Below are 24,030 nucleotides of genomic sequence, written 5' to 3'. Positions count from 1 at the left end.
TAATTTTTAAATTTATTATTTAATTGTTATCGCTTAATATTTACAACGCAAAAAAGTAATTAAATTGTAATCGATTTTTTTAAGATTTTTCTAATCATTTTGACGTTCTATTGATAAAATATCAATTTCTTACTTCGGATACTTTGACAATAATCGTGTAGATGGCGCTAAGATTATAATAGATTATTTATAATTAGATATTACGGAACATTAAAAAAACTTAAATTCAATATTTAAAACGTAAGTATATTTAAGGTAAAAATATATACCACAGCTTTGACCAACTAATATTTTTTATAATTAATGTTTTTAATTTTAATTTTAAATTAGTCACTTTGACATTTATGTCAAATTTCCAGTAAACGTTTACAAACTTGTCACTACTAGCGTTCGCGAATTTGTAAATATCCCCTCTACGTACGAGCTCACAGCGTATAGTAGCTAAAAACCTGGCTGTCTATTTGCATAGTGGAATCGTAAAAATATAAAATATTAATATGAAAACGTCAAAAGTTTGTTATTGGGAAACATGTATGTAGTTGTTATGTGTTTGAAACATCTGTTGTAAAGCTGAATTTTTAAAAGCAACGTGATATAAAATGTAATTTGAAATATCTAATGGTTTATTTATTATAGAGGAATGTAAAGTATGATGAGAAGTATGATGAGAAATATTATCACAACAAATATCATCTAGTTTACATTTCTTAGCAGGTGTACATTTTTTAATAAATAATCTTGAAACAAGATGTGTTGTAGTTTCTTATAATAATAGGTATAGATAGGTATATTGTTTATTCAGAAAACAAATTATTTATACAATTGGATATGGTAATTGAGTCAATACTCGCAATCTTTAGTTTGTATTTTTATTAGTTGTTACATAATCGTGGGGCAACCGGTTTCGAGTCTTACAATATATGACTCATCATCAGGCCCAGTACAAAAAAGTCTTCTCAATACAAACTACAAGCTAAAAAACACAAAACGAGAGACATGTACACATATATATACAAAACATAAAAACAACTTTGTCTTGGTTTTAATCACACACCATGAAGCCAAGCAACTGTGTAGTATTGAACTCAACCTTCCATAGTATGTAAAAATGAGACTTATTGTCATTGGGAGCGACCAATCTGATGAAAATTGCTTGGTATATAATTTTAATATATATACTACCATCATTCCTCAACTAGTTAGGGATGATGGAGTTCTGACAAGATAGTATGCGATCAAAAGACATAATATAAAGTTATTAGTAATTGGTATGTACTTACATAACAGCCATTGAAACTGTTCCACAGCTAAAGATGTACATGCAGTCACCAGCTCCCATAAGGATAGTTGATCGATCAAACAACCTTTAGTCTCTTATATTGTAAGTTGTGTTCAATGTGGAACTTGGAAAAGAAAAATTCTTATGTTCCCAAAGATGTGTGTTTTATATCCTTCACAGTTGTTTTTTGTCAGGCTTAGCCGTTGTTTTTATATGTTTTATGTTTAGTAAATTTAAAAAATATTTAATAATTTAATATTGGGACAACACTCACAAAAATTCCACATACACAAATTTTAAAAAAGTTTTTTGGTTGCCAAGACTTTTTATTTTATGTCATATTTTAAGGTTGTGTTATTAGATTTCCCACAAAATTTATTGATTGACATGTCTTCTACTTCCTCGAGGGAACATCACTACATGTCCTAGAAGACATGTCAATCAATAAATTTTGTGGGAAATCTAATAACACAACCTTAAAATATGACATAAAATAAAAAGTCTTGGCAACCAAAAAACTTTTTTAAAATTTGTGTATGTGGAATTTTTGTGAGTGTTGTCCCAATATTAAATTATTAAATATTTTCTAAATTTACTAAACATAAAACATATAAAAACAACGGCTAAGCCTGACAAAAAACAACTGTGAAGGATATAAAACACACATCTTTGGGAACATAAGAATTTTTCTTTTCCAAGTTCCACATTGAACACAACTTACAATATAAGAGACTAAAGGTTGTTTGATCCATCAACTATCCTTATGGGAGCTGGTGACTGCATGTACATATTTAGCTGTGGAACAGTTTCAATGGCTGTTATGTAAGTACATACCAATTACTAATAACTTTATATTATGTCTTTTGATCGCATACTATCTTGTCAGAACTCCATCATCCCTTAACTAGTTGAGGAATGATGGTAGTATATATATTAAAATTATATACCAAGCAATTTTCATCAGATTGGTCGCTCCCAATGACAATAAGTCTCATCTTTACATACTATGGAAGGTTGAGTTCAATACTACACAGTTGCTTGGCTTCATAGTGTGTGATTAAAACCAAGACAAAGTTGTTTTTATGTTTTGTATATATATGTGTACATGTCTCTCGTTTTGTGTTTTTTAGCTTGTAGTTTGTATTGAGAAGACTTTTTTGTACTGGGCCTGATGATGAGTCATATATTGTAAGACTCGAAACCGGTTGCCCCACGATTATGTAACAACTAATAAAAATACAAACTAAAGATTGCGAGTATTGACTCAATTACAATATCCAATTGTATAATGGACTCGCATTGGCAACCCTTTCATCATTTTTTAAATTATTTATAAGAATATTCCTCTTCTCTTTCGTATATGAATATCATTTTTTTATTAGGTACATAAAATCAATATCTTTATATTTTTTTCGAGGTTTCTTCTAATTTCTATTTAATTTACTCGTAGTCGTACGTATTACTTTGTTTTTCCTGCGTGTTTTGCCTTCATCCCTGCTAATTTTAGCAGTTTTGTAGGCAAATTTCACGCACATTTGTAGGAAATCAAGCCTTTTCAGTTGTTCCCGTCGTAACTCTCAGTAAGTTGAATGTTACTTTTTCAAATTAGAAGTTGCTTTCAGGTTTGGCTCTTTATTTGTTTGTTTTTTTCTAACTTCCAGCTATTTTGTATATTTTGTTTATGGTAGGGATGGGAAAAACCTACCGGTTTTAACCAAAAACCGGTTTTTTTACTTCGCAATAACCGGTTTTACCGGTTGTTTTTTTGTCCCGGTTATACCCGGTTTTTTCTTTTTAAAGTAAAAACCGGTTATTAGGTTTTTACGGTGAGTAGGATTCGGTTAGGTATTCTTTTGGATCCCAATCATAATTATTATTCTCAAGTAATTATTTCAAACAAAACCGTAATTCAAATTTTATTTTATAAATACAGAAGCAAACTGAAAGTGCAAACTCACATCAGCCAGAAACAATTAAGTTTTATTATAATATTTCGTTGAAAATATATTTGTAATCATAATATTTACATAAGAAGTGATCTGGTTGAAGTAGACGCAAATATCATCTATTTTTCACACTTGACTCTTGACATTGAAAGTGGGTGAATGACTTTTTCTGATTACCAAACATAATGTTCTGACTATGAATATAGAATTACCGATTACGAATACAAATCTCCAAGGATTTCCCTACGTTTTCAATACGATACACCCATACAGGAAGTATTAAATGAGTTAAAATGTACCTATTATACAAAAATATACAAACCTGTTAGAAGAAATACATGATAATTTTTTTGATAGTAGTAAAAATAAAAGATACATAAATTGCATTATCCAATTTATTTTTAAATAAAATATTTATGTTGATATTGTTTTTTTTTTTAAATCCCATTTGAAAGAGTCTGAGAAATTTTTTATAAGTTGAAATGGTTAGGTTTAATTGTATATTATTGCATTATGTATATATTATTCTTACGCTATAATATATTTAATAATAATCAATAAATATATAATAATAATAAAATAATACATAAATATAATAATTAATAGAATAAAATGGTTTTATTAAAAATTGTGTTTTATTTATATTGATATTGATGTTCTTTCGATAGTACTAATTTTGATCATATTGATATCGAGTATCGAGTCGAGTGGAGTATCGCAAACTAAAGTGCATTGTAAATATAACATTGTAAACTATTGAATTAAAAACCGAAAACCGGTTTTTGGAAAACCAGGTTTTTTTGCCGGTTATAACCGCCAGGTTAAACCGTAAGCAAAAAAACCGGTATAACCCAAAACCGGTGTTTTGTCAAAAACCGCCATCCTTAGTTTATGGGTAATTTACTAAAAGTTGGCTTCAACGTCTACCTTACTGGACTTTGTTCTTCCTATGTCTACAAAATCATCTATGGATGCAATTATATATAGAATATTTACAAATATATCCTTCTAGTTTACATTTTCGTGTTGAGTTTAGTTTACTTAATTTCTTTCGTACCTCTTTGGTGATCCGATAAGTACTTATCCTCTCCGCCCGATAGCGTCACTATCGCAACAGAAACATACTATCGTATAGGTGGTCCTTAAGTAATTGTACCTATAAAAAGAAACAGTAGATTCTACACTCTAAAATATTACGATTTAACCCAACTTACTTTAATGAAATATTGATATTAAGAAAGATACAGGGTGGTAAAGTTAAACTTTTATTTTTATTATTGAATATTTCCTGGCAAGTATGAGATAATAACATGAAAATTGGTATGTGGGGGATTTTTGGGTCGAGAAAACTAAATTCCCTAACAAAAGTTATGTATTGCCCAGAAGGCGCCATATACGCCTTTCAGCACTCATTTATTACGTTCAATTTTTTTTATCCCTCACTTCGTATGATTTTGACTTTAAAATTTTTATTCTCCCATTAGTTTTACTTAAAAAATGTATACTTCTTTCATCTCCCTAAACTCAACCTTTTTCGAGATAAACGCATTTTAAATCTGCGATACACCATCATTTTTAGCATAAGATCATTGCAGTGACACCAGAAAAATAACTTAATACCATAAAATTATCTAAAAATGTATCGAAAATTTTTTCAAATGGAATTTGCGATGCAATGACATAAATTTGAGAACTGCCACAATTATTGTTAGTCCTGTCGCCAGGGGGGGTACAACGGCCTCGTTAATTCAGATGGACTTACTCAAGTTTTTTTTATGTATTTTGACCCGTAGAACACGAATTTTTTGGGTAACAGTTGATCCGGATGTCGATAAGATTGTTATAGACCAAGAACTTGAGGAATCAAATAACAGCGATTTTTGGCAAAACAAAACAATATTTTGTATTTTTTGGGCCATTTTAAGTAAAAAATATTTCTACAAGTTTTTTCGTAGGATGCACAGTTTTCGAGATAAACGCGGTTGAACTTTAAAAAAATCAAAAAATTGCAATTTTTGAACCCGAATAACTTTTGATTAAAAAATAAAATAGCAAGTCTGCTTACCGCATTTGAAAGTTTAAGTCAAATTATATCGGTTTTGATTATTTGCATTGGTAAAAATTTATTTTTTTATTGTTTAACAAAGCTATAAACACGTAGGGTTTCCCGTGCTTTTACATGCGTTTTAACGCATGTAACGTAGAAATAGTCTTGATTGCACTAGTACCTATTCTACCTACTCGTTCGATTTTAAATGAGAAATCATAGAAACATCACTCACGCACTAGTTGTTTGTAGCTTTGTTTAACAGTAACACAATAAATTTTTAGCAATGCAAATAATCAAAACCGACATAATTTGACTTGAACTTTCAAAGGCGCTAAGCAGAATTGCTGTTTTACTTTTTAATCAAAAGTTATTCGGGTTTAAAAATTGCAGTTTTTCGATTTTTTGAAAGTTCAACCGCGTTTATCTCGAAAACTGTGCATCCTACTAAAAAACTTGTAGAAATATTTTTTGCTTAAAATGACCCAAAAAATACAAAATATTGTTTTGTTTTGCCAAAAATCGCTGTTATTTGATTCCTCAAGTTCTTGGTCTATAACAATCTTATCGACATCCGGATCAACTGTTACCCAAAAAATTCGTGTTCTACGGGTCAAAATACATAAAAAAAACTTGGGTAAGTCCATCTGAATTAACGAGGCCGTTGTACCCCCCCTGGCGACAGGACTATGTGGTTTTAAGTTATTTTTCGGGTGTAACTATAATGGTGGAAGACGGTTAAGTTTAGGGAGATGAAAGAAGTATACCTTTTTTAATTAAAACTAACAGGAGAATAAAAATTTTAATGTCAAAATTATACAGAGTGAGGGATAAAAAAATTGAACGTAATAAATGAGTGCTGAAAGGCGTATGTGGCGCCCTCTGGGCAATACATTATTTTTGGTAAGGAATTTAGTTTTCTCGACCCAAAAAACCCCCACATACCAATTTTCATGTTGTTATCTTATAACTGTCAGGAAATATTCAATAATAAATAAAAAAAAAGTTTAATTTTACCACCCTGTATCTTTCTTAACATCAACATTTTATTAGAGTAAGTTGGGTTAATTCGTAATATTTTAGAGTGTAGAATCTACTGTTTCTTTTTGTACAATTACTTAAGGACCACCCTGTATACATTCTTGTAGACGGCTTACGACAAAATCTCAGCTAAATCAGACTCGTAGTTACGTTTTGAGTTTTTGCCAGCTTTTATCGATGTTATCGTTTTCAAATATTCCATTCTCAGCAATCTTCTCTGATATTCTTTTCCTGTATAAGTATTCCGTGGATTCCGTATGTAGTCCTTCGACTTTGATTTTTGTTTGTGTTGGTGCTGCCCTCTTGGGTGTGAATTATTTCATAATGATTCCTATTTTACATAATACTAAGCTATAGTCGGATATACATCAAATGAAATTTTCAGAGAAGCCGTCTCTAAAATACGAATAGCTATTCTGATTGCAGACTTCCGCCGCGGAGATGGCACTTAAAGAAGAAGAAAAAGAAGCTATGGTCGCTACCTATATTTGCTGAGTTGAGGCATCTTATGTCGATTATTTTTGATGGATGTATAAATATCTCTGTTGGTTACAACATAATCTATCATAGATCTTTGTCCACGGGTGTTATTGAATGTATATTTGTGTTGGTCTTTGTGATCAAATTTTTTTTTTATTTAGCTAAGGCCTCGACAACTAATGGCCATTGGCATGGTAGGTACGGTAATTTTGAACAGTTAGGTACCTAGTGTCATGTGTAGTGTGTGTCTTGAGTAAGTGTCTTGTTACTTTGCAAAGTCGACGTCATTGTCTTTGCAAAGAGACGCTAATTGTATCCGAACGTCTGCGGTCTCCGGTGAGTACCGATACCACAAGGACAGAAACTATATTCATTTATTAATTTATAATAAATGAAAAATTTCTGACCCTGGTGAGATTCGAACTCACAACCTTTCGGATTTTTTCGATCCAAAGGCAGGCGCTCTTACCACTGAGCCACGGAGTGGGTTTCAAAAAATTTGTTGTTTATTCTAAGTTCGTTATTCGTGCCGAAGATTATCATCAGTTCTCCAATTTCGGTTTGAGTGATCTGATGTTCCATGTGGTAATTCTCATCAATGTTTTTCTTTTGTCCTTTTTTTTTTCGCCATTGTCGTCTTCATATTATGATCAATCCGGTTAATTTCTTCACAAAAGACAAAATGCATGGTTATAACAGCAGATTCAATAAGATGTAAATTGGAGCTGGAAGGTCAGATAATAGAACAAGTGATGGAGTTTAAATACCTAGGCATCACACTATCTAGCTACGGAAGGCTCGAAACAGAAGTGGCAGATCAAGTTTATAGAGTAAACAGAGCCGGAGGTTGCCTGAATGACACAATATGGAGAAATAAAAACATCGGAAAAGAAAAGAAAGGCAGAATTTACAAAACAATCATCGGACCAATAATTATTACATACGCGGCAGAAACACGACCCGACGAAGAGAGGACAAAAAGATTGCTCGAAACAGCGGAGATAAAAACCCTTTGAAAAATCTATGGTAAGACTCTATGGGACAGAGCTAGAAGTACAGATATACGACGGAGATGCAAGGTGTATAACATTAATAACTGGGTAAGAAACAAAAGAATAGAATGGAATGCCACATAATTCAAATGACAACAAAGATAGTCAGGACAGCGAGAGACAGTTCCCCAATACGAAGACGATCAGTGAGAAGACCACGAAAACGATGGAACGACAACTTAGTATACTGCATTCCACGGTCACCTTTCAGTACAGACTCTTACGAAGAACAGTGTTGCCAAGAGATATTAATATTTATATTACATAAATTTTAAAGTATTTGTACACCTCACTTGGTCTATTAAATTTGTCAGTATGTATGAGAAATCTTGTCAGCTGTCAAATCAAAGGGAGTTTAGCACGGTGGTAGCGCGTTCAACCTGGTTCGAATCCGTGTGTTATCTAACTTTTTTTTTTAATCTTTAGTATTGTTTTAATAAAAATTTTTGGAAAGTAGTAAGTAAAAATTAGTTTAATCTTTAAATACAAATAACCTGTTGAAAGTATATTCGTTGAAATCATATAATAGAAGTATAACTTCTTACGTGCGTACAAAGTACACACTCATGTGAATTGCAGAATTCGCTTCGCTCATTCTGCAAACTTTCACATGCGTGCCTTAAAATTGTACTTTTAACACTGATATCATAAATAACTATTAAGTATAACATTAATCACAGGCTAAATTATAATTAATATTCAAATGATATATCTTTAATATCGTATAAATATCTTTCATAGTACCTATCTATGAATTATTTAAAAATAATAAAACCCACAGATTTTCATATAAAGATGTTTTGGACTTCTGGAATAATCTATTTAAAAGGACTTTAAGTTCGTCTACTTAAAACCGGCATTACTGAGCTGCAGGGTTCCATAAGTTTTATATTGGGATATGCTGCCCACACTGCAAAGTGACTGCGGAATGCAGAATACAGGAACATTGAAAAAACAGAGTCATGTCTATACAAAAAGAAGAAGAAGAATAAGTTTTGTTTTGACCGCGTGTGGAAGCGGGCGTGTCTGAAATAGCTGAGAAAGTAGACATTTAAAAAGCATGGTTCATATCCAGCATACAATTTTGTTCATGAAAAAGCTGTCGGCACTCAGCACTCAGGCCAACAAACGCAACATTGAAACCAATTTAGAGGAGTCTGAGGCTGTTTAAGCGTAATCTGAAGTTGTTTTTACATTGCTTCATAAGCCTAGACGAAACATGGATCCACCGGTACTCACCAGAGACCAAGGAACAGTCCATACTGTGGGCGTTATCCCGCGAACGTGCTCCGAAAAAGGGGAAGAGTGTCTTTTTGACCGGAAAGGTGATGAACACCGTTTTATAGGATTAACAAGGTGTGATCTATATCAACTTCCTGTAAAAGAGCAAAACGGTCACAAGACTTTACTGTGCAGTATTATTAGGCCACTTGATGCAGCCAGCCCCCATTGATGAAAAAAAAATGTTCTTCCACCATGAAACTCACCGACTCACATCTCCGTAGTTGCCATGGCCAAGTTGGTCGAAGTGAACTACCCACTGCTATCCCATCCATCGTATTCTCCAGATTTGGCCTCGTACGACTTCTTTTTGTTTCCAAACTTGATAAAGTCACTCTCTGAGCAAAAATTTTATGTCGAATGGGACGTTCATGGCTGCCATGGAGGTCTACTTTGCAGACTTCGAGAAAACGTATTTTTCGGGAGACTACGAACTCCCCCACGCTACCTAGATTTTAATGGGTTCAGTTTTATAGTAGGATTAAAAGCGACTACGAACTGCCCCACGCTACCTAGGTACTTAGATAATATTTTTGTGAACATAATATGTTATACTATATATTATATAGTTTTTATTTTACTTTATTGTATTCAAAAAGCAACCCAATTCCCAAAGCATGAGCGAAAATTTTAACTGATTAAATAATACAACTATAACAATATAACCGAAAAAAGTTTATTTATAAATCTACATTAACTTATATACAATAAGAAAAAGTACCGTTAAACAATAACAATGCTTAATTCTAATGTCGGATTAGTGATTAAAATAAGTAAGAGTGAACACTATGTTTTAGATTTTAAAAGTTAGCTGCATAATATTAATTGCAAACTGACTTAATGAATTGGATATAGTAATTAAGTCAATACTCGCAATCTTAAGTTTGTATTTTATTAGTTGTTATATAATCATGGGGCAACCGGTTTCGAGTCTTACAATATATGACTCATTATCAGGCCCAGTACAAAAAGTCTTCACAATACAAACTACAAGCTAACATCACAAAACGAGAGACAGGTACATAATATATAAAACATAAAATAAAACTTTGTCTTGGTTTTAATCACATACAATAAAGCCAGACAACTGTATAGTATTGAACTCAATAGTCTATAGCATGTAAAAATGAGACATTCTGTCATTGGGAGCGACCAATCTGACGAGAATTGCTTGGTATATAATTTAATATATAATACCATCAATCCTTAACTAGTTTAAGGGTTGATGGAGTCCTGACAAGATGGTATGCGATCAAACGACATAATATAAAGTTATTAGTAATCGGTATGTACTTACATAACAGCCACTGAAACTGTTCTACAGCTAAAGATGTACCTGGAAGTCGTTAGCCCCATAAGAAAAGTTGACCAGTCAAACCCTTAAACATAACAAACAATTTAAGAGACTAAGGGCTGTTTGACTGGTCAACTTTTCTTATGGGGCTGGTGACTTCCAGGTACATCTTTAGCTGTAGAACAGTTTCAGTGGCTGTTATGTAAGTACATACCGATTACTAATAACTTTATATTATGTCGTTTGATCGCATACCATCTTGTCAGGACTCCATCAACCCTTAACTAGTTAAGGATTGATGGTAGTATATATTAAATTATATACCAAGCAATTCTCATCAGATTGGTCGCTCCCAATGACAGAATGTCTTATTTTTACATGCTATGGACTATTGAGTTCAATACTATACAGTTGTTTGGCTTTATCGTATGTGATTAAAACCAAGACAAAGTTGTTTTTATGTTTTATATATGTACATGTCTCTCGTTTTGTGATTTTCGCTTGTAGTTTGTATTGTGAAGACTTTTTGTACTGGGCCTGATGATGAGTCATATATTGTAAGACTCGAAACCGGTTGCCCCATGATTATATAACAACTAATAAAATACAAACTTAAGATTGCGAGTATTGACTCAATTACTATATCCAATTGTATAATGGATTCGCATTGGCAAGCCTTTCATCATTTGACTTAATGAAGTCTAATTTAGTAATGTTTTGATTAACGTAATATTCATTTAGCCTATTTTCAATAAAATCAACTTTTCTTTTTGCCGTTTTATCAAGTTTTTTTTTCGAATCTATGTGCAGTTCTAATTTTCACATATATGTACTTCTGCTTGAAAATTTGACAAAATGTCTGTAAATTTAAATATGTCAGGATGTGACTTATAAAAACATTCGTTAAATTTCGAGTAAAATGATTCACATGCGTTTGTAGTAAATATAGGAGATGATAAATTTGAAGCCCACATGTAAGGTGGAAATGTTGAATCTTCCGTTAAATAATTATCAACTAGGTAATCACAAAATTGCAAAACTCTGTTATCTTCTGGCATAATATTAAAAAGCTCATCAGAAATAAAGTCACCAACATCATTTGGATGTAAATAAGGAATGCCGAAAAACAATTTTAAATATTTTCCAATAACAGTTTGATTTTTATATTCCGAGGACAAACCTAAATTTTGAATTTTTCGGTACCAATTTTGTGTTAAATGAAATTTGCAACAAAAAATAATAATGTCGGGCCACACTAACTTGGCTGCATTTTGAATTGCTATCTCAAAATCAGAAAGTATTCGCCTCGGTTTGAAATTTAAATTCAAATCTGTGTACATATTATTATTAATGTATCAAAAGTACTTTTGTACGATTGCTGTGATTTATTTGGTAACAAACAAAATACTAGAGGAACAAACCATTTTTTTAGCCATGTATAGTAAACGTCTGACAAAAATATTTAGAACAGTATTGAAAAGTTCCATCTACATACAAAGAATCTACATTACACAAAAAATAAAGATTTGTGAAACAACTAAAAATTGCGGAATTATATTTGGTAGATAATAAAAAGTTTTCACCTGTATTTGTTTTTAAATTTAAGTTCACTAACACTTATAAAATTTCTTCCTGTGACTTGAGCAATGATGGTGTGGATTTTCGTCTTGCAGTATAGATATTTCTTCGAACGCAAGAAATGTCTTTCGTCGTCAGCGGTAAATTGCTGAAATTCTCCTTCCTCAATTATTTGTGGACAATCTTTAAACGTCTTTCACATATATCTTCTACACGTTTCCTCTTTGTAGAATTACTAAAAATTTTCCGGTCAACGTGGATATCTGGAGTATGATTATGCTCCACCGATGCTTTTTCAAGAATAACGTATTTTCATCACCTTGCATTGTGTACACTTTTGTTGACACCTTTTTTGATGCATCGCCATCTAACTTTTTTATCTTTGGAGACATGGGCCTTTGAATATTTATATTCATTAATTATTAATAAAAGTTCTCCCCTTTGACTAAACATAGTCGTTGGATTCGCCATTTAAAAGTTAAACACTAACGGACAAAACCGGGCCCTATACCGTAATACTTGCGACTGAAGTGAATAATTGAAAATATTTATATTCTTACTTTCAACCATAATCAAATTTTGGATTTCCGGTCATTAAAACTCAATCCCCAACTTTCTCGGCGATGGGGCAGCAGGTACTTGGGATTAATGGGCCCAGGTGGTTCGTGGGGCAGTTAGATATCGCTCTATTTTTCAGACGGGTTAATGAAGTTGGAGAATCGCTGAATCAAGTGTATCGAGCTAAAATAAAAGTAGAGGCTAAGTACTTATCGGACAGCTTTAGTACTTTCATAATTTTGGTAAAATTAGTTCTCTCCTCACAACAATTTATTTGTCTAGCAAAAATAATTATTTCTGTTTTTCTTAAAATTATACGTCTCATAAAGAAACTTCCTCGTATTTGCCATATAATAAAATTCAACTCTATATAACACATCATTGGTTTTATTTTCTGCAACATTACTGCAACGTATATTTTAACAAAGTTATAGATAGAAGCCATATAATTACCACACTAAAATCCAATATAAAGGAACTGAAACCGGTGTAAGCCATAAAACCAAGAAAAACGTTCGAAGGACCAGATTTATAGCTATGGGATATAAATAAAATTTGTTTTTATTTAGTAGACCAGCCTTATACTTTATCGTTTGAAATCCGTATTGATTAGAATAAAGGCAGTTATCGGGATTTGCTTTCACTTCTTCCTTTATCTGGATTAAATCTGAATATTGCGTGTCCTGAAAGCAGATAAAACCTGGAAAACAGTATCAACTTTACTCTCTCTAATGGGAGACGTAGAACGGCGAGATTTTTAAAAACATTACACCAGTAAGAAAAACTCAATTTTTCCATAGTTTTGCATTTTCCAGAAAGTTTTCTATAATACAAAAAAATATAAATTGAAAATTGATTTTCGCACAAGTAATAGTTTTATTACCGTTTATTGGCCTAACTCCCGTGTACAAAAAAAAGGTTTATTAATAGCAAGCTGAAAATTTGTCAATAGCTTAACGGTGTCTAGTCGGACAAATTTGGATGTACGGGAACACTAGAACAGAAGCAATTTTATTGTGGAACAGGTTACAGGTTTCGAACGTCAGACTAGGAAAACATCCCATGTATTTTGTCTGTCTCTCATGCAAAAATCTTACTGCTGTTTACCACCAGCATAATTCCAGTCATTTGACATATTCTATGTGTCGGACTTCGGATGCAGTTGAATAAACTTCAAAATAACCTGATAGTTTTTAGAATGCTAAAGTTGTCAGGATGACACGTTCCACAATTAAAATCTTCTTCTTCTTCTTCCTTCTTGTATGTAGGCTTTAAAGCCTGTTTCTTCTTCAATATTACCCTCCTAAATTGTTTACGTTATCGCACCATCTTTTTCTTGGTCTGCCAATACTTCTTCGTCCATTTGGTGATTTATCTAGTGCTATTCGTACTATCCTACGTCTGCCATTCTACTAAAGTGTTCGATCCACTCCTGTTTCCGTTTTGTCACCCATCCATTTATGTCTTCTACATTGCATGATCTTCTTATGCTTTCGCTTCTCTCCATATCCAACAGACTTTTCCCTGATATTCGTCGGAGTATTCTCATCTCTGTTGTTTCTAGTAGTCGTCTCGTTTTAGATGTGTCAGGTCTTGTCTCCGCCGTGTATGTCAATATAGGTCTAATTGCTGCTTTATAGATTCTTGCTTTTGTGTCTTGTCTTAGGTGTTTATTCTTCCAGATTTTGTCATTAAGAGATCCCGCCGCTTTACTTGCTTGTAAGATTTGCTGTCGTACTTTCTCTTCAACATCTTCGTAACTGGTTATATCTATTCCCAGATATCTAAACCTTGCTTCCTGCTTTATTGTTTTCCCATCAATTTCGATTTTATATCGTAGTGGGTATTTAGATGTTGTCATACATTTTGTTTTTTCTGCTGGTATTATCATACTGTATTTCTTGGCTGTTGTATTGAAGATGTGTGTTAATCTTTGTAGATCGCCTTCTGTCTCGGCGATTATTGTGGCGTTGTCTGCATAACATAATATTTGGATTTCTTTATTCCCAATTCCGTAACCATGACCTTTACGTACTGCTTCTATTATTTCGTCCATTATTATATTAAAGAGCAGTGGGCTCAATAAGTCACCTTGTCTGACTCCGCTTTGTACTGGTATAAACTGCATTAGTTTCCATTTACCTTTGCCTGTATTCGATTATGAAAATAGATGTTTTCGATGGTTTGTATAATATTGATTGGTATGTTTCTTCTATACAGTAAATGTAAGATGTCTTCGACTTGGATATATTGAAAGCCTTTGTCAGGTCTATAAAATATAGATATGCTGGTTTATTGTACTCAATGGCCTTTTCTGTGATTTGTCTCAGTACAAATACGGCGTCTACGCAGGATCTTCCGGATCTGAATCCTCGTTGTTCATCTGATGAAGTTGTTAGTTTATTGATTTTGTTGGTTATAGTCCTGTCGCCAGGGGGGGTACAACGGCCTTCTTAATTCAGATGGACTTACCCAAGTTTTTTTTATGTATTTTGGCCCGTAGAACACGAATTTTTTGGGTAACAGTTGATCCGGATGTCGATAAGATTGTTATAAACAAAGAAGTTGAGGAATTACATAACAGCGATTTCTCGCAAAACAAAACAATTTTTTGTATTTTTTGGGTCATTCTAACCAAAAAATGTTCCTACAAGTTTTTTCGTAGGATGCATAGTTTTCGAGATAAACGCGGTTGAACTTTCAAAAAATCGAAAAATTGCAATTTTTGAACCCGAATAACCTTTGAATAAAAAATAAAATAGCAATTCTGCTTACTGCCTTTAAAAGTTTAAGTCAAATTTTATCTGTTTTGAATATTTGCATTGCGAAAAATTTATTTTTTGATTGTTAAAAAAAGCTATAAACACATAGTGTTTCCCGTGCCTAATACATGCGTTTTAATGCATGCTACGTAGAAATAGCCCCGCTTGCACTTTTACCTCCTCTACCGACTCATTCGATTTTAAATGAGAAATCATTGAAAACATCACTCAAGCACTAGGTGTTTATAGCTTTGTTTTAACAATAAAATAATAAATTTTTAGCAATACAAATAACTAAAACCGATATAATTTGACTTGAACTTTCAAATGCGGTAAGCAGAATTGCTATTTTATTTTTTAATCAAAAGTTATTCGGGTTCAAAAATTGCAATTTTTCGATTTTTTGAAAGTTCAACCGCGTTTATCTCGAAAACTATGCATCCTACGAAAAAATTTGTAGGAACATTTTTTGATTAGAATGGCCCAAAAAATACAAAAAAATGTTTTCTTTTGCAAGAAATCGCTGTTATGTGATTCCTCAACTTCTTGGTTTATAACAAACTTATCGACATCCGGATCAACTGTTACCCAAAAAATTCGTGTTCTACAGGTCAAAATACATAAAAAAAACTTTGGTAAGTCCATCTGAATACAGGAGGCCGTTGTACTCCCCCTGGCGACAGGACTATTAGGACTTTTGTGGTTAGCTTAAGTTAGCTTAACAATTTAAATCACGTTCCACAATTAAAACTTCCCCTGTTCCAATGATCCCATACATAAAAATTTTTTCGACTAGACACCGTTAAGCTGGTTAAGTTTGTTCGACTAGACATCGTTGGTACGCCGAATCCAGGCCTATTATCTATTATAAAAAATAGTATCAATATATCAACAAATGTATTAGAATTTATACGAAAGGTAAAAAGAGATATTGGAGATGTTAAGAAATGGAAAAAATATCAGTAAATTCGAACATAAAGCGCAAATAATGTGTAATAATGGCACTTTGTATTGGGAGTCTGTAGGTCGTGGTCCTTAGTTATGTATTCCTTAGGTTTAGGCTGTTCCTACTACCACAATTATTACTACTACCACTATCGGTTTACAACGTTCACCGACGCCTTACGACTCCTAACCGCCATTTTTATCTGTTTAACCATAGACCTGAAGGGATTTCTCTTTACTCTAGTTATTTTTCAATTCCCTTCCTTCAGCTTCTCAGCCTTCCTCTCTTCCTTCTCCCTTGTGGTGTCCACGTCAAAATCTGTTTAGGGATCCTGTCGTCTGGCATTTTCTGTACATGGCTGTACCATACTAGTACCAATAATTTCTCGTATTCTCTCATTTGGTATCCGATCTTTGCTTGATTTGCCTGCTGCTCTTCTCCAGAAATCCTTTTCTGTTTCCAGTGACATTTTCTGTTCTTTGTTTCATTGGCCAAACTTCACTGCCATATGTGATTATACTTTTAAGTATGGTATTGTCGATCTGTGAGCTGTTTGTTCGCTTTAGATATTGTTTGGTCCCGCATGAATGCCGTTCATCATGGATATGGCTTTTCTACCCTGTATGCTTCTCTACTTGTATTCATCACAGTATTTAATTTCTACCCCATCGTCTAATGTAATGGACTGCTTTGTCCCTCCAATACTTCGGCTTTGGCTGTTTTAATTGCTTAAAATATTATCAAAGGTGATGTAGACGAAATCTCGTGTCACTACACCTATCGTCACTGATGATCTTGTTTGAGTTATCATCAGCGTCAATTATTTCATTCATCGTCGGATGTAAACCTTCCTTTAATGTGTTCATTCATTTCTGTTGGTGGTCTCTTGCATCCATTCTTGATCAGCTATTCGCTTGATGCACTTGTAACTAGAATATACATTACTTTCTTGGCCAAGAGTAAAGTTGGATTTACAGTTTGACGTAGCGTAGACGTAGACGCAACGGAGACGTAAGAAACGGACTGGAGACGTAAGAAAATAATATGTCAATTTATAATTCGACATAGCGTAATTTTTGCGCTTGCGCATGAGTAGAAACAATGACTTATTTCAACAACACACAGCCTATAAATTATACGAACCGTAAACAAACTTTGTGTTTATTTATTTATACTATTATTTATAAAATATTTATCTGTTTTATGTGTTACAATGGATTAGGAAATAAACGAAGGTATGCTCCTTGCTGCCGTGGAATTTCCAACTATGTTGTTTCATTTTCTGGTCTTTAAAATGTTCATTGGATTTAATTATTATCGTATGTGTGTGGATATAACCGATAACCCCGAATTAACAGGCTAATAAACAACTTATATCTTATTATATTTTTATCTGAAATATTGAAATTACACTATATGATATATTTTAAATAAATTAATAACTTAACACCCATTGTATTTAACAAATATGTAATTAACAAAATTCGAATATGTTGGACAAACAACTTTTTACAAAAGGGTTGAGGGGGCGGGTCCACTTTGAGTGACAGAACAAAATTCTGCCTCATGATTGGCCCGACGGAAGAAACGCACTGTAAAAGATGAAAGTTCATCATCTCTTCCGTTACGTTACGTTTCTCTTACGCTCCGTCAGGCGCTTGCGTTCATTTATAAACAGGAGTACACAAAATTCGGTGTTGATCTTTTCCAGTGCGTCTACGTTACGTCTACGTCTACGCTACGTCAAACTATAAATCCGACTTAAGAGTTGCTAGAGATTCACCTTATTCACTGGTATTTACATTTGGTGTAGGATGAATAATTGAATAATAAAATCTTAAAAAATTAGCCTTTCTGGAAAATACTGTACTTAGTGTAGTAAATTTATAGTTAAAAATAATACTTTAATACTAAAAAGAGCACTTCCTCCTAAAAAGATTTACAAACAATAAATTTGTATTTATAAAAATTTCAATAACTCTCCATCGAGCATATTCCTGCAGGATCTTCATACAGCGCTTTTCTCTTTGTCAGCTCACATGCGATATATGAAAATGCTGCTCTCAAAGGCATTCCTGTAAAATAATTTAATGTCAATGTAACGTCTATATAGTAGAAAACAATGGGTGGCATGTATATAAAAAACAAATATGGCTCGTACCGAAAAAATGTTTTAACATAAATGAAAAATATGGAGGTTAAACGTTAAAGCTAACAATCCAATGTACGGATAAAAGAAAAAACCCAACAAAAATTATAGTCCTGGATCCCGTGTACCAAAAAAAGTTTATTAAAAGCAAGCTGAAAATTTGTTAATATCTTAACGGTGTCTAGTCGGATAAACTTTGATGTACGGGAACACTGGAACAGGGGAAGTTTTAATTATGGAACAGGTTACAGGTTTCGAAAGTCAGACTACGAAAATGTCTCATGTATTTTGTCGGACAGAACTTCCAATTGATTTGTTACTATACAGGGTGAGTCATGAGGAACTATACATACTCCTACCTCGTATAAAGGCCCCTATGGGGAATAACAAATGACCATTAAAAAGTGTCTGTCGCCATTGTTTAATAATATACAGGGCGAGCTTCGCATTTTGACAGAAATTTATATTCGTCATAATTTTTGAACGGTCAGATCGATGTGTCTCTTATTTTGGTCAATCGTTACACTATTACCACCTAATCAACTGATTTAGTCAAACTCGAAAAAAATTAGGTCCGGCTTTAAAAAATTAGTTCGTTTTAGTCGTAGAAAAAAATTCACCCTCTATACGCTTTTTGAAAACTCTAACATGAATTTTACAAATTAGACAAATAGGCAATTAAAATGGCATATTTATTTTTTTCTCCACAGGATTACTTAATTTTTTATAAAAAAATCAAATTTGACTATGAATTAAAAGTTTGGTATAGTGAACCATAGATTTAAAAAATTAACTTTTATTACAAAAATTAATTTTTTTTAAACAAATATTTAATTTATGTTACCACTCAATCAACTGATTTATTCAAACTAGAAAATAATCAGGTCCGGCTTTAAAAAATTAGTTCGTTTGGGTCTTAGAAAAAATTTCACCCTGTATACGCTTTTTGAATACTCTAATATGAATTTTACAAATTAGACAAATAGGCAATTAAAATGGCATATTTATTTTTCCCCACACGATTACTTAATTTTGTATAAAAAAATCAAATTGGTCAAAATCGCAATTTTACCATAAAAATAAAAAAAAATTAAACAACGTTTTTCTTAAAATTAAAAGATTCACCATTTCTTTTTCTATAACACGTCTAGATCTAAAACTCCCCATACACTTCTCTTTGGACACTTTGGTATAGTTTAACACAGACGTGATCAAATAGATAAATTTTAAATTTTTTCACTTAATTTTTGCGATTTAACTTTGCAACTCACGAATCTGCACTTTTATTTTTAAAAATTCATAACTTTTACGAGAAGAAGACTGAAAGTCTACAACAATTTTCATAGTCTTCATAATGTAAGAGATATGTGCTGTAAAAATTTCAGAAAAAAAAATATTAAAATGGAACAGAGTTGTAGCGAGTTATTGTGATTTCATTTTTTTTTTCATTTTTAGGTTAAAATTCCGATTTTGACAAATTTGATTTTTTAATAAAAAATTAAGTAATCGTGTGGGGAAAAAATAAATATGCCATTTTAATTGCCTATTTGTTTAATTTGTAAAATTCATATTAGAGTTTTCAAAAAGCGTATACAGGGTGAAATTTTTTCTAAGAACAAAACGAACTAATTTTTTAAATCCGGGTCTGATTTTTTTTCTAGTTTGAATAAATCAGTTAATTGGGTGGTAACATGAATTAAATATTTGTTAAAAAAAATTAATTTTTGTAATAAAAGTGAATTTTTTTAAATTCATGGTTCACTTTACCAAACTTTTAATAATTATTCATAGTCAAATTTGATTTTTTTATAAAAAATTAAATAATCGTGTGGGGAAAAAATAAATATGCCATTTTTAATTGCCTATTTGTCTAATTTGTAAAATTCATATTAGAGTTTTCAAAAAGCGTGTACAGGGTAAAATTTTTTCTAGGACCCAAACGAACTAATTTTTTAAAGCCGGACCTGATTTTTTTCTAGTTTAAATAAATCAGTTGATTGGGTGGTAACATAAATTAAATATTTGTTTTAAAAAAATTAATTTTTGTAATAAAAGTTATTTTTTTTAAATCTATGGTTCACTTTACCAAACTTTTAATTCATAGTCAAATTTGATTTTTTTATAAAAAATTAAGTAATCGTGTGGAAAAAAAATATGCCATTTTAATTGCCTACTTGTCTAATTTGTAAAATTCATATTAGAATTTTCAAAAAGCATATAAAGGGTGAAATTTTTTCTGAGATCCAAACGAACTAATTTTTTAAAGCCTTACCTGATTTTTTTCTAGTTTGACTAAATCAGTTGATTGGGTGATAATAGTGTAACGATTGACCAAAATAAGAGACACATCGATCTGACCGTTCAAAAATTATGACGAATACAAGTTTCTGTCAAAATGTGAAACTCGCCCTGTATATTATTAAACAATGGGAGCAGACACTTTTTAATGGCCATTTGTTATTCCCCATAGGAGCCTCTATACGAGGTAGGAGTATGTACAGTTCCTCATGACTCACCTTGTAAAGTTTTTTGGCGTTAACGCTCTTCGGTAGGGATCTATGGAGGAGTATCACCAAGCCGCAAGCCCTTATCCCTTGTCGTACCGCTCCTCTAGAGGCCGATCAGACACCAGTTTATTCCAGACCAAGTGGTAGATTCTATATAGAATTTTAACTACGACCTTGGCCTTTTTATTAATTTTAAATGACCGAGCTGGGGCTCGAACCACCGATCGTATTTCTGCTAGAATTGACGATCGAGCCGACTGGTTCACGTGTTCACGAATTCACGTGATCGTTTAATTTCAATTGAATTTGTACAGTTACTCAACCTGTACATTTTGTGAGTAAAACGTAAAAGAAATAGTGATTGATATCGAATATTAAATATTCGTTATATTATATCAAATTTTGACCAAACTTCTTACAGGCGAAGAAAAACTATAGGTTTTATATTGCAATAATTATTCTGCTAGTCACGATTTTGTTCATGATATAAAGTTCTTGTTTACTTAGTGCATCGAAAATACAAAAAAATATAAGAAAACCCAAAATAATCGGCCTCGGTCAAAAAAAAACAAAAATAACTAACACCGGTGCAAGCCAACAAAAAAATTTTTCTAACAAAACAAAAACACAAAAACCCGTGCAACTAGGGCCCAACCCTTGAGCAAAAGATCTCTGAATCGAGCTTAACACGGTTCAGAGGCCTGGGGCCCAAGCAAGCAATTTTAGTAACGCGGACAAGTCATAAGAAGATAACAGGCATATAGCGTTTCACGCTGGCCTGATTTGCAAATCGATTAGAGCACCACGTTGGAATTCTATTACCCAGGATTCCCACGTGAAGAGCATTTGTCTGATAGTTGTGCCCCTATCACGTAGGGGGGAAAAGGTATGGCCTGGAGCATTGGAGCGCGGTGGAGTGACTCCTATCTTAGACTCGGGTTAATACACCTCGCTCCAATGAATTGTTACAACTGAACGTACTTTCTTAGGGGTGAACAAGTCTCACGGGTCGGGATGAATCAAATTGCTTGCGTCAAAAACATTGGCTTTGGATGAGATAAGTAAACCTTTAAATAATGTAGCTGAGCATATGGGAGGTCTCCCAAAGTGTTACCAGTCAATCGTGGCGGCATTTTTGTAACATTGGAAGTCCAGCTGAACGTCGTCTTGCAAGTGAGCGCGCTATAACTGTAGCTCAAGACCGATTTTTAATTTATCTGCTGGAAGACAACCAACAATTACAGCACCTTTGGTTAGCTATATACAACGGGCATACCAAGTAACCATAAGCTGCGATACTGTAACGAATCGTCTCCATGAAGCGAATCTTCACAATCTAAGGCCATTGAGATGTCCACCTATCGCCAGAGGCAATCGCACTGCAAGATAAGAGTGATGTCAAGAATATAAAAACTCGGGTGCAAATGATTGGTTTTATTCTCCGACGAATATAGATTTCGATTTCATCAAAATTATCATCGATTAACAGTGTAAAGGCGATATTAACCTTCCGATGACCAACCTTTTTTTGTTACACGGATGACCAAGGGGGGGGGGGGGAAATGACCCCAGGTCAAAAATGTCAAAATTGACATTTAACAAAAAAATTAAGTTTTTTTTTAATTTTTTTTATGGCATGGATTTTATATCATTCAGCCAGTCACAACATGAGTATTAGTGTCATGTGTAGTGTGTATGTTGAGTAAGTGTCTTGTTACTTTGCAAAGTCGACGTCATTAGCGTAAAACTACTTGGAATTACACATTATAGACGGTATTTTACTAAACATCATCTTCAGAATATATTTTTTATTCGTAAAATATAGGGAATTTTTTTTATTTCAAAATGTGAGGATACCTAGAATGATATTAAAGTCAAATAAAAAAATAATGAGTTAAAAATTGAAAATACTTTTGAATTTATCAAAGAAAAACATACGCTGGGGTCACAATTTCCCCCGCTTGGTCACCCGAAGGTTAAAGTGTTAAAAGCTTAAAACATGCCCGGACGTTTACTCATACCTTCAGAGGTGTCGCACTAATGGTATGCAGTGAAATAATAGTTGTTAGAATGTACCTCGTGTTTCAAAACCGCTTCCTTATAGCCCAACAGCACCTCGACAGCATTCTATATAAAATTTATCGTTCGTCCGTTTGCTGGTGGGGTTGGTCAAACCTTAAACCTAACACATGAAAAAGTTCGTCTTCATGTCGCATACTCCAAGTGACATACTCGCTTACCAACAAAGGTATTGATGTGTTGCTCTGGTCAGCACAATTACCCGACCTGAATCCAATAGAGCATGTGTGGGACATGCTTCAACTAAGAATTATTCCATATATGGGTAACATATATAAGTCATTCCGTTTCCGATAGCGTCTGATAGAAGAATGGGGAAACGTACCTCAACAGGATATCAACAATCTCATTTCAAACATTCTATTTATGTTTAAAACTTCTTGGCGTTTCGTTCCTCATGTAGCTGTAGCTCCTCAGTGTAGCTGTGTAAGTTGTAGTCCTGAATTCAACGGAATCTTCTGACATTATTGCCGTAGTTGGGCACTTGCTCATATAGTGATCCTATCCCAAGTTAATTCTTTTTATAACTTATATTTTATATATCTATATAACTGATGGCGACCAACGAGTAGGAAATATGTATCTACAGTTGCATTCTATCTGTTATATATTTTTTATGTATTTTTTCGTTCATCAATTTTATGTCAAAGACCACGAGATCATAAATTTTCATCGCCCTGTATGTAGCCAAAATTTGTAAATAATATGATTTAGCCGTAAGCAGTGTTTTTGTGGAAAGAGAAAAACGTTAGTGATAAAGATTCTACGTACGGATTTATGTAATTCAAACAATGAACTAAATTACGGTCGGTTTTAGAAAGTTAATGTGCAACTTTGGAATAGACAATAGAATGTTTCTAAATAATTTCCTAGAAAGAAATCGACGGTAAACAATTTTATTTAGCTTTAGAATATAGGGTTTTTCTAGCATATAAGAAAACATTTAATTTTAATATCTCCTGGAAACTTGACAAAACAGAAAATTGTATACAACACTATTTGTTCTTAGAAATGAAAGTAGGGACGTAATG

Source organism: Diabrotica virgifera, chromosome 7, assembly GCF_917563875.1.
Source record: "Diabrotica virgifera virgifera chromosome 7, PGI_DIABVI_V3a".
Classification (NCBI taxonomy): Eukaryota; Metazoa; Arthropoda; class Insecta; order Coleoptera; family Chrysomelidae; genus Diabrotica; species Diabrotica virgifera.
This window is presented reverse-complemented; position numbering follows the sequence as displayed.